The sequence below is a fragment of the Nematolebias whitei genome, chromosome 13 (assembly GCF_014905685.2).
Source record: "Nematolebias whitei isolate Nwh7 chromosome 13, NemWhi1, whole genome shotgun sequence".
In the NCBI taxonomy this organism is placed as follows: Eukaryota; Metazoa; Chordata; class Actinopteri; order Cyprinodontiformes; family Rivulidae; genus Nematolebias; species Nematolebias whitei.
This window is the reverse complement of record NC_056510.1, coordinates 10,608,293-10,619,688: the sequence shown is the minus strand read 5'-3', so window position 1 is coordinate 10,619,688 and position 11,396 is coordinate 10,608,293. Positions and strand designations below refer to the sequence as shown.

The following is an 11,396-nucleotide window of genomic DNA, read 5'->3' as shown; positions in this document are numbered from 1 at the left end:
TCCTCTTACATGTCCAACACATGTCCTGCTGTCCTCTTACATGTCTAGTATCAGTCCAACACATGTCTGCCACTCCACATGTCCTCATACAACACCATAGCTCCTCCCTCAGCCTTTTTTTAAATCCACGGACACAGTGGAGTTCTTCCTTACAGGTGGCACATTTGATAAATCTTTTCACCAAATAAATAACCTTTTTGAAGGAATAAGAAGAAACTTATTGTTTGTGTGCAAAATGGAAAAGACCAAGATCAACTGAAATTTCACCAAAAACTTGAGTAAAACATTTAAAAGCAGTACATTTTTACAATGAATGCAAAAATAAGTGATTTAGTCTTTTTTTTTTTTATTTACTCGTTATGTTATGTTTTGAAATTAGGTAACTCAACACACCCACACTAAATCTATTCACACAGTTCCCATTAGTTGGATTTTGGCTCAGACGTTCACTGATAGGCAGACCGTCATCATATTCATCTTCTTCCTCGACCAAATGTCGAAGGAACGAGCCAACTGTGGAGATACTTACTAGAGGCTTAGTTTATTTGTTTCTCCCCCCCAACTCTCTACGTGCCTAGTGCAGGTTTGCTTAAACCCTGACGCTTAATGTGTGTAGATTTTTTAATTTTCATGCCATCTGATGTCAACAAGCTCCTTCAGCTACACTAATCCACTCCTAAAACTCTCCTAAATCAGTAAAACTGACAAGCGGCCAAGTTTCAAGCAACTTCGGCTTAGAACCCAAAAAATTACATCATACTTTTCAAACTAAAGCTCTCATTTGACGTAGTGCACTGTGCAAAGCTTTACGTGTCTACTTAAAGCTAAATGAGATCAAGATTGTCATTAGCAAAATAAAATACCGGTAGTTTAAAATAAAAGTTTTGTTTTTTTTTTTAACAAAAGAAAGAGAGAAACATCTAAATAAAACCAGAAATGAGATATCCGAAAGTAAAGCACAGATTTACACCGTCTAAAAGACAACTTATCTAATTAAAATCCTTCAAGGTCAATCTCTTCACTCTTCTCCTCTGGTAAAGAGTCCATTAGCAGCTCATCTTTCTTTAAACTGCTGGCATATATGGGAGGGGTGGGGGGACGGGGGACAATGCCAGGGAGGGCTGTGCTGAGATGACAAAATTGTCAACAGGGGCCTCAGACAGAGGCAAAGCACTGCCATTACTATCATGCGAGAAGATGGGTTAATTATAAGATTTGGTTTCTAATATGGAGCCTTTCAGAGGAAGTGAAGAGCTTATACCCGGTAATTAGACATAAATCGTTTGACTGAAGCAAATATAAAATGTAAGGACAAAGGAGGGTTAAATAAAGCTTTGTCTTTAGGAAAGGAAGAGGACGCAAAAAAAATAAAAGGTACACAATTTTGAGAACTTAACTGAAAAGCAAGACGTTCAGTGAGTACCAGAACACACTGCACCTGTGTTCATCAAACTGCTCACACATTAGCACCGTGTTATTTTCCATTTTGATACCAGAAAATAAAATAATTGTGTTGATTATGACTGAATAACTTCAAAACTATTTAGAATGGTAACAAAGTCCATGCTCAATAATCCAGGTATACAATCCTAACATTTTTCAGTCAGGTCATCTGGACAGTTTCTTTTTTTTTGTGTTGAAACGTTTCGATTAAAACTAATAATAAACGTTTCCGAAACGTTTCAGCACAAAAAAAGAAACTGTCCAGATGACCTGACTGAAAAATGTTGGGATTGTATACCTGGATTATTGAGCATGGACTTTGTTGTTTTCAACCAGTTTGACACGACTGTCAACAAGGAAGAGGGCCCGCAATGGAGGAGGGGGCGTGCCAAAGACACCATCTTAGCACCAACATAACTGGTTTGTTCCACTTTGGAGTAAGCTGTTGGAGGAAGAATCAGTTTTGTTGTGTGTTTCTTTGACTGGTGAAGGCGAAACGTTTCAGCACAAAAAAAGAAACTGTCCAGATGACCTGACTGAAAAATGTTGGATATTTAGCACGGTGTGTTCCATTTTTCACAATTATGGACTTTACAACTAGTTTGTAAAAGATAATTCAGGTTTGGTGCAGAAATCAAGCAAATATGTGAAACTCAAGAGCAGGAGGTCCCACTTGGACATGTTGTGGGAGACTAGTAGCGGACCCAGTCCTTCAACACATCACCTCGGTCTCTTGTTTAAAAAGCGTCTGATTATGTCACAACATAAAGTGTCAATGGGACTGATTAGCTCTGCAACAAGTGAGAAGAACTGAACTCAAGTTCCACATGGGGTACACCTTCACAAGTCTCACCAATCTCCAGCTAAATGCAAACATCCATTTGCTGTTTAAAATTGTATTTGGATGCCTACTAAACTTTGACTTTTAGCCTGTTTTATCTGGATTAGGACAGTTTAGAAGTCATTTCCACCCAAAGATGCTCAATGGGAGCTCGTATAACTGCGTATGTCTGCATGTCACCTGAAGAATGAATATAAAACTGCAGTTTTAAACGTATAGGTACAACTGTGCTTCATCTGGTGCTAATCCCTTACAGGAATGATTGATCTTTTCACCTCATCTCCACAGAATCCTGTCTGATTACTGGGGATGACAAAGGGATGACAAAGGGATAAAAAGCTGACAGTTAGCTCAGCTGGCAGACACCTTTTAAGCTTTTTCCTCAGTTGTTCTTTTAGATAATTATTTTAGATTATTGCAGATAATTTATATGCATAGTGATTCAGTCAGTCATTAACAGTTAAGTTAATGGGGACTTCTCTGATGCAGGTGCAAAACTATGGAATGACTTGCACGTGTGTGTCAGGCAGTCTCCCTCGCCTACTATAAGTCTCGTTTAAAAACTCACTTTTATTCCCTGGCTTTCGACAATGTATGGGTTGATTTCAACTTCTCTATATTTTATAATTTTAGTCATTTAGTTTCTTATCCTTACCTCTGTGGATTTATGTGTTTCATGCCGTGTTTTTGGCTTGTTTGTTTTTTGCTGTACAGCAGCACTTTGGTTGGCCTTGGTGCTGTTTTTAAGTGCTTTATAAATAAAGTGGTACGGTAAAATAAGTGACGCCTTTAACTTTCATTCGAGGCACACAGCAGGGTAATCTCACAGAAAGACCAGTCGCTCCAATCACCAGCTGCAGATCAAAGGTGATGTTTAGCAATTTAAGCATTTAAGCTTACACTGCAAATCAAACCCAAATGTGTGGGACAGAAATCACCATAAAGACGGCTAACAATCCCACCCTGATCAAAGAGGGTGGTAGCACTGCTGATACTGTAGCTTCACTGAGCAGCCAAGCTTGTGATGACAGTAGGATGATGCACGGGCATTGAAACATTGATATGAATCATGTTCATCAAGCATCAACTGAATAAAGACAAATAAACCCTCTGGAACACTCTTACATTCACTAATGTGTCAACAATATGAATATGCACGCTGCAATCCTGGCCTTTGACGACCAGGTATTCAAGTGCCATTTCACAAATTGTTAGCCATGATAACTTCATTATTCTCACAAAAGGTTAACATAGGCCTATGACTGTTCTTGCCCTGGATAAATAGAGAAGTATATCATCATATGCTAATAGACACACTCAGAAACGCACACATATGGCAATGCATTGCCTACAATTAGCGCAGCCCCTGGCAACAATTCTCTCTCTGATTACAATTAAAAGAGTCACGCTTGTTTTCATGCAGTGCAAGCACACCAACCAAGGATGAGAACGGTTTGCTTGTTTGTTTTGGTTGTCATGACAAACGGGCCTTCAATAATCTGGGGCCCCGAGTCAGTGGAGATGGAAAGCTGTCTCTTCTTAGGCCAGGACATTAGCAGATTGGTTCAGGAGCTGAAGCGCTGTGGATTCAACTCGGTGCATAAAACAAGAAAACCAGTGAACACGTTTTACCAATGTCTGCCTGCATCTGCATTGCTGTAACGAGGACATATATACACGGCATCCGCGAGCACCTTCTTATTGCATTTTTAAGCAAACTGGAAAGACCACTGTGCAACCAGAGAGATCCGAAACAAACACTTGGCTACACGATTTTAAAACAACCAGCAAATTCATTGATAGGAACAGCAAATCTCGCTGCTGATCATGTTTTCTGATGTTTGTTTGTCTCTATTTTGGCAGAAGACTGTCGTTCTTCTGATGCAAACAAAAGAGGACTGAGGGCCCCTTCAGACTGATGCGTCCAACAAAATGTCCTCTGTTCTCTAAATATAATACACTTGTGAGAGGACAACATGGGACAGGGTGGATAACTGGCATCTATTAATAGTGACTATAAATAGATTGAAAAAATGAGTATTTTACTGCAATTAGTCATGGATGGTAGCTGTGCGGTGAGAGAGGAAACTGAAATGGACAGGAAGGAAGGAAAATGACTAATCTGCCTCAGCCAAATAAAAATTAAAAGTTTAACTCCATGTGCAAAGAAAAGTTTTTCTTCCTGTTCGTTTTTTTGTTTGTTTGTTTGTTTTTTACTTTAGCAATACGTTTGATATGTTTGAGTTATGAAGCACATTCATAAGGGAGAGGATAAAATGAATGTCAAGTAAATTTTGACTTTATCTCACAAAAATATGAAAAATACCTTTAAAAATTCAACTAAATCATATATGTAAAATTTTTGTCCAAATACAAACTCGTTTTACAGCTTTTGCAAAAATTCATCCCTAAAAGCTTTAATTTAATTAGTAATTAATTATGCGTAACATTTCTAAAAAAAAAAACTAAAAAAAAAACATGCAAATGTTTCAGCAAACACAACTAGTTGCTTGAAATGGTCTCGTCTGAAGCTGCAGGAACTCTGTGTTGCTTTCTGCACCCGTCGTGTTTGCTGGAACCCATTTAATTGTTCAGTCAACACAACCCCCGATAATGCATACTTGTCAGGTCAAATAAATATTCCCACGGACCGAGCAGTGTTTGCGTGTGTTGAACAACAGGTCAGCAACGTTCCTGTCCATGAGGCTGAAATGCTCGCTGTGTGGCACGTCAGTGCACGGACGCTCATTAAAAAGAGGTTGAGCTCTCGGTGCAGTCGTGTGACAGCGAGTCTGATGGAAGCCGGCACGAACATGAAACCCATGAGGGGACAAAGAGCTTGAGTGGACTGAGTGCAAATAATATACATTACACTGACATTACACCATTTTGATTCAATATTAATATTAATGTTAACCAATATTAATAGAAAATGTGCATTATTTGCACTGATATTTCACAGCTGCAAAAGTACCGTAATTTCCAGACTAAGCCACTACTTTTTTCACAGGCTTTGAACCCCGTGGCTTACGCAATGCTGCAACTAATTTATGGATTTTTTTGTTGTTGTTGTTGTTGAGCTAACAAGCTTCTTTCCCCCAAAACATTTAGACTTGTCACACCCAGGCACTCGCATAGCTGCCCAATAGTAATGCGCGATATATACGGTAGAAACGATAGAAATTTTGCCTACGATAGAGATCTGTCTTCTGCTAGCCGCAGTAATGCTGTGTCTGAAGTAAAATCAGAGTCGTCAGTTTAATCGTTACTTTTTTTTAGTTGAAAACTGTGCGCAAGTGGCGTTAAAGTCTTTTCTTCGAGCGCTAAGTAGCGAAGCTATAAGCTAACTACGCCCGGCTTGCCGTAGTGTTGAAGTATTCTGACGCATGGGCAAAACGCTGTGTTCCGTCAAAAGTTTTTTTGTTTTTTTTCCCATCGAAAGTTAAAGTAAGCGTTGGTCAGCTTTAGAGAAACGTGCTCTCTGATCTGTGAAAAGAACGCTGTGTTGTGTGATTTTACTGCGAGACCCTCTGGTCAAAGCCACAGACTCATTTTGTGTCAGCTCTCCATTAAAGCGGAAGGAGGCGCCCACTAGAGGGGTGGAGGGTGAAGTGTTTCAGTGTAAAATGCTGCTCTGTTGCTGTTCATTTCTTAAGACTGGAAACTGTTAAGAGTTAACAACATATTTTTTAGTTTAAAACGTATGGCTAAAACTACATTTGATATCTTTTGCACTACAAGAAAGAAGCCTAATACTTGATTTGTTTATTATTTAAAAACTCTCTGGACCTAGTGGTGGAATTTTCTTAATTCAAAATATATGATGGCAAAAGAACACCCTATGCTTTTTTTTAGCGAGTTTTATACCAAAAACATATCGCGATATATATCGTTATCGCCACCCTTCACAATATATATCGTGATATGAATTGTATGCCATATCGCACATTCCTACTGCCCAATACACGTCTATCTTTTGGGGGGTGGGTCCCCGATACTCAGTGAGACTACATGTATAAATAAAGATTTGAAAAACTCTGACTAATGAAACTGTGCAGGAGGAAGGTGACGATAGAGGTCAATGACTTCCTGGTAGGCTACAGATTATTATTATTTTTTTTTTAACCAGCCATGTTACCAGCACTGTTCAGAAAAAAAAAAAAAAAAAAAGTACATATTTGTGTATGTCGACGGTACATATTTAATTAAAAGCTTAAAAAATATTTCTGTGTAAATATGTCATACGACAATGTCAACACTCGCGGCTTATATAGAAGCATGGCCTTCGTGGGCGCGCTCAATAGTCCAGAAATCACGGTAAATACAATAATTTAAAATCTACTATCTTGTACCAAAATCTTCAGCATTGTCTGCCTTTGAGTGTGTAACCCCTCCATTGTGCCATGTTATGGGAAAGAAACAACCAACCATAACAAGCTTTCTGATAATACAAGCCACAATTGGCTAAATATTTTATCAAAGTAGCGATTGATAATAACTCATTCATGCTGTCGATTCCAAGTCTACAATACGCCACTGCTGTTCCATTCATCTAAAACACGGCTGCTTCTGAAAGCTGGAGAAATGAGCTTTCTACGCAACACTAATGGATGAAGGAGAAGTCGGGCGAATTACAAAGTGGGAGGACAACAAACCTAATTGTCGTGCCATTTGACTGATGACATGTGCTGCTGAACTCACTGATCCTGTATAGATTTTCGCAGCTACTCAGCGCAACGCTTTGGACTCTTCGTGCAGGAAAATGTGGCACGCAAACGCTTTTCACAGGATGGTTCCGGGTCTAAAGATCACACGAGAGGAGCGAGGCTTTCACCGCGCTGAAGATTTTTTAAAATTTCATTTGAACATGTTGGATAACAATCAGAACACCTTGAACGGGTTTTCAAACGTTTTGTTTAAGGATAAAGTGCCACTTAAAGAAGTGTTTGTAAAAGTTAGAAAACTGAAAGTAATGCTTTTTTGATAAAAAATGGATGAAACCGTGAAAACAAATAACTAATTTAGCTTAAAATAAATAGGACCAATATTATAAATAAAACGGAACCATTATAGACGGTAGTTCACCTGCATATTAAGAGTAATGTTTTGTTTCTGGGTTTTTTTGTATTCATGTCTATATGTAAATGTATGTTTGCCTTTGCTTACATGTGTGTCATCTTGTTTTTCTAATGTTCTGTCTTTATCCACATTGATATTAAATAAAATGTGTTACATGAATACACACGTGGAAAACAAAAAGTCTAAAGGAGAGAAAATAATGCTATCAGTTTGGTGGCAATGTGCATTCATAATAATATTAAAACGATTAAAAAACAAGTGGTCACTGAACGATTTGAACAGTGAATGTTTCAAGATGAGTGTTGATCCTGAACTGGAATTGAACAGGGAATGCAAGTAAACCTTTATGTTCCTGGTGAGAAATATTCAGGTGAGTAGGAGTTACACAATAAAGGAGAAGAGGTAGAACTTTTTTGTTTTGTTAGGTTTTTTTTTTTACTTGTGCAAAGCAGCGATAAGTGACTGATCCAGCGAGTGGAGGGAGAGATTTTATCCACTATCAGGCACAGTGGTGGAGCCAGGGGGTGGCCAGTGGTGGTCTTGGCCCCCATAAAATAATCATCAGCCACCATAATCATTTGAGGAAGCAACATCAAAACTACAAAGCACAGCTGCCTCAAATAACGGGAGTGGTGACCGAGTCGGGGTGTGGGGGAGAGAATGGATGGATGGTTTTTTTTGTTGTTTTTTTTTTGTCAAAGCCAGAAGGAGCCACTACAAGGAGGGTGAAGAGCTGACCTCTGCTCTAAATGGAGACGTTCAAGCTTCACTAGGTCGGGTTACCACCACAAAAACAAAAGTGTAGGTCTTTAAAAAACTTCTAAAGTTAAAGAAACTGAACTAGAATCATTAGTTGTGAAATACCAAAAAATGTACACAATTTATTTGTTTCTTCCATTTTTTTGTCCTAAAATCTGACCGTAGTATATACGGTGTGAAATAATAAACATCACTGCTAAATCAATGATTAGACCATTTTTATTGTATAGGAAAAAAACTATAAAATTCAATATGTTAGACAAAATTTGACCTGTCTGTGCAGTGAATACACCGTAAATACAATAACCGTAAGCCTCGGATCAGCTTGCTTTGCAGTTCTGCGCCGCTACAGAGATAAATTAAAAGGATAAGGTGAGTGGAAAGGTTTCCACAAGGCCGGTATGAACTTTGCTGAGAAGGCCAAGAAAAGAAATGCACTACAGCGTCACTGTATTGGTAAAGTCACTGACTTCTGACAGAGAACAATCATGAAAAATGGAGGCAAGTACCTTAGTAATGCAATAATGTTTAAAACCTTTTTAGAATTTAAACATTTTCCCTGGACAGGCATTTTAAACCACTGTGGAAATCTACAGAGTCTTTGTTTCAAAGTCTACATTCTGATTCAAGTCTGAAGGTTTTTCTGCTCCAGGAGACTTCCAAACAGCCACTGTGCAACTGTTGCAAAACTTTGATCACGTTTCTGTCCCCTGTCGAACCTAAACAGCTGATTGTACGTCCCAGTCAAATTTAAAATGCAGAAGAAACTCGTGTCTTTGTTGAGCCACAGTTGTTTTTAAGCAGAGGTTTCATAAACTGAACCATTCATGGTTTGCATCTTGCTCATGCTGCAAGCAAAGCGGCAGATGTGAGTTCTCGTGGGTTGACCAAAGTCCAAATTATCCCCAAAATCTGCTGACGAATATAATTTAATGCTAAAGCAAACTACTAGTTTTAGATCTCAGTTGTAATAACGACACACTCCACTGTAAAGTGTGTCGTGCATGTATGGACTATATGTTTCTCCACAAAGCAATGGTATCGATTTGAAGCCTGTATTTACAACAAAGAAGCTAATTGAAAAACATTTTTCCACGTCCAACAAAGTTCAGTCAGGTCATCTGGACGGCTTCTTTATTTTTGTTGAGACGTTTCGACCTTCATCCAAAGGACTTAATCTGTTCGAGGAGCCACAACAAACTCAGTCCCACAAGCAGCACATTCACAAAGTGGGCCAACCAGTTTGCTGGTGATAAGATGGTTTCTGGGGCCCACCCTCTCCCCTGCCGACTCCCCTGAGGCAGCCATAGCCAATGTGGTTCAAAGCATCAACGTTCATGCTCAATAATCCAGGTAGAAAATCCCACTATGAGTGCGCTGTTTGTGGGACTCGGTTTGTTGTGGCTCCTCGGACTGAAGAAGTCATTTGGATGCAGGGCAAAACGTCTCAACAGAAAAAGAACCCGTCCAAATGACCTGACTGAACATTGTTGGATTTTTTTACCTGGATTATTGAGCATGAACTTTGATTTTTTTTCCCCCATGTATTTCTAATCTAATACAAATAATGTAAGATTCAGGAAGCTAAAATATTTTTCCATTTTTAACTGGCTTCTAAAATTAGCCATACAAGTATTTTCTGTCATATTATACTTTAATTCCATTCTCAGCATTTTTTTCCTACAAAAAACAAATTTAGGTGTTTGTTTGTTTTTTCTTGCAAAGACCAAACTGCACAGTGGTTTTATCAGAGGATGCAATTCCTTAAACGGAATGGTTTGGGAAAGTGTGGAAAGGAAAACAATGTTTAAGCAGAAATTTAATTTCACCGCGTGTTTCTGCTCCGATTTGAGTCCGTTTCTGTTTTTCTCTCCACTGGGGAGTATTTTGAAGCGTCAAGGATAAATTAGAGCGAAAACACTTCTGCCCTGTTCAAACACAGTTTGTAGAAAGAAGCATCGAGTAGCTCAGGATCAAGCGAACACCATCAACGCACACCATTTTTAAATCTTTAATAAAGTCTTCATAATATTCTTCTCTCGTCTTCATTTCAACTCTCGCCTTGGCTGACTTCAGCCATCTTTACTTTCTGCTTTCAAAGCATTCCAGCCTTTTTTCTCCCGTCACCTTGGCCCTTCTAAATGAGTTACCATCAGCGTGGGCCATCAGGTGTTAAGCTTCGTTTTGAAGATTATGCTACACTTTGCAGACACTTAGCACTCTCCTTTAATCCACAACTGCAGGCTTTTAAGTCTTCCAAAAGTGAACCTTTATTATGAATACTGATTGAAACTTGAAGCATGGTAAAGGGCAAGTGCAATTTTCTCAATCTAGTCTAATTTTAGACGAAAGAGCTTCAGCTTCAGAGCAGCTGACTTTAAGTAGCTTACTCTTTAAATTTAAGCAAAAAATGCAAAAATCTATAATGTGCATTTCAAGTTTTGACAGAAAATAGAACATGGGGAAAAAGCTTTTAAATCATATTTTTTGTGAGCAGAGCATCAAACTAAAAAAAAAAATAATCAAATAAAATGCATTTAACTGGAAACGAAAATAAAAAAATGCTAAGAAAACGAGTCCGTTGACTATCGTAGCTGCAAACGTTCACCCTGCATGTTCAACAGAGCAAATAGCAATCTTATCTGGCCGTAGCTGTTTAAAGCATCATTTAAAAGGAACTCATTGAGCAAACATTCCTTTCAGTCAGTTCCTTCCAACTCCCTAATAAACAAAACCAGGGTACTGCATACGGTGCGTTATGTGCCCGTCAACTATTACACAACAATACAGCAATCTATAGCAATGGCACAGACAAGCAACAACCTTGTCTAACCTTTGACCTTGACATGTGACCTTGACCTTAGAGCTGATGTGATGAAAAAACTATGTGGCATTCTGTATAGTAGTGGTACAAATGTGTAGCAAGTTTTGTTAAATGATCTTGAGCAGAAGTTATGGCCCTGAGAAGTACCTTGTATATGTTTTATTATTTGTGACCTTGACCTTAAAGCTAGGGTGATGCAAAATGTATGAGACACTAGTGATGATACATATGTGTATGAAGTTTTGTTAAATTACTTTGAGTGGATCAGAAATAACAAGAAGGAAAAGAGAAAGTTTATGTACCGTATTTTTCACTGTATAAATTGCATATTTTTGCATAAATTTGCGAGACCTGCAACTTATACACCAAAGTGACTAATATATATATATATATATATATATATATATATATATATATATATATATATATATATATATATATATATATATA

General features: G+C 38.3%; 1 protein-coding gene across 1 annotated transcript in view; it reads right to left on the bottom strand.

The window, feature by feature from the left end:
* LOC119419522 (histone deacetylase 4) overlaps positions 1–11,396 on the bottom strand; it is a 151,130-nt gene that overhangs the window by 125,293 nt on the left and 14,441 nt on the right. The window lies entirely within an intron of this gene.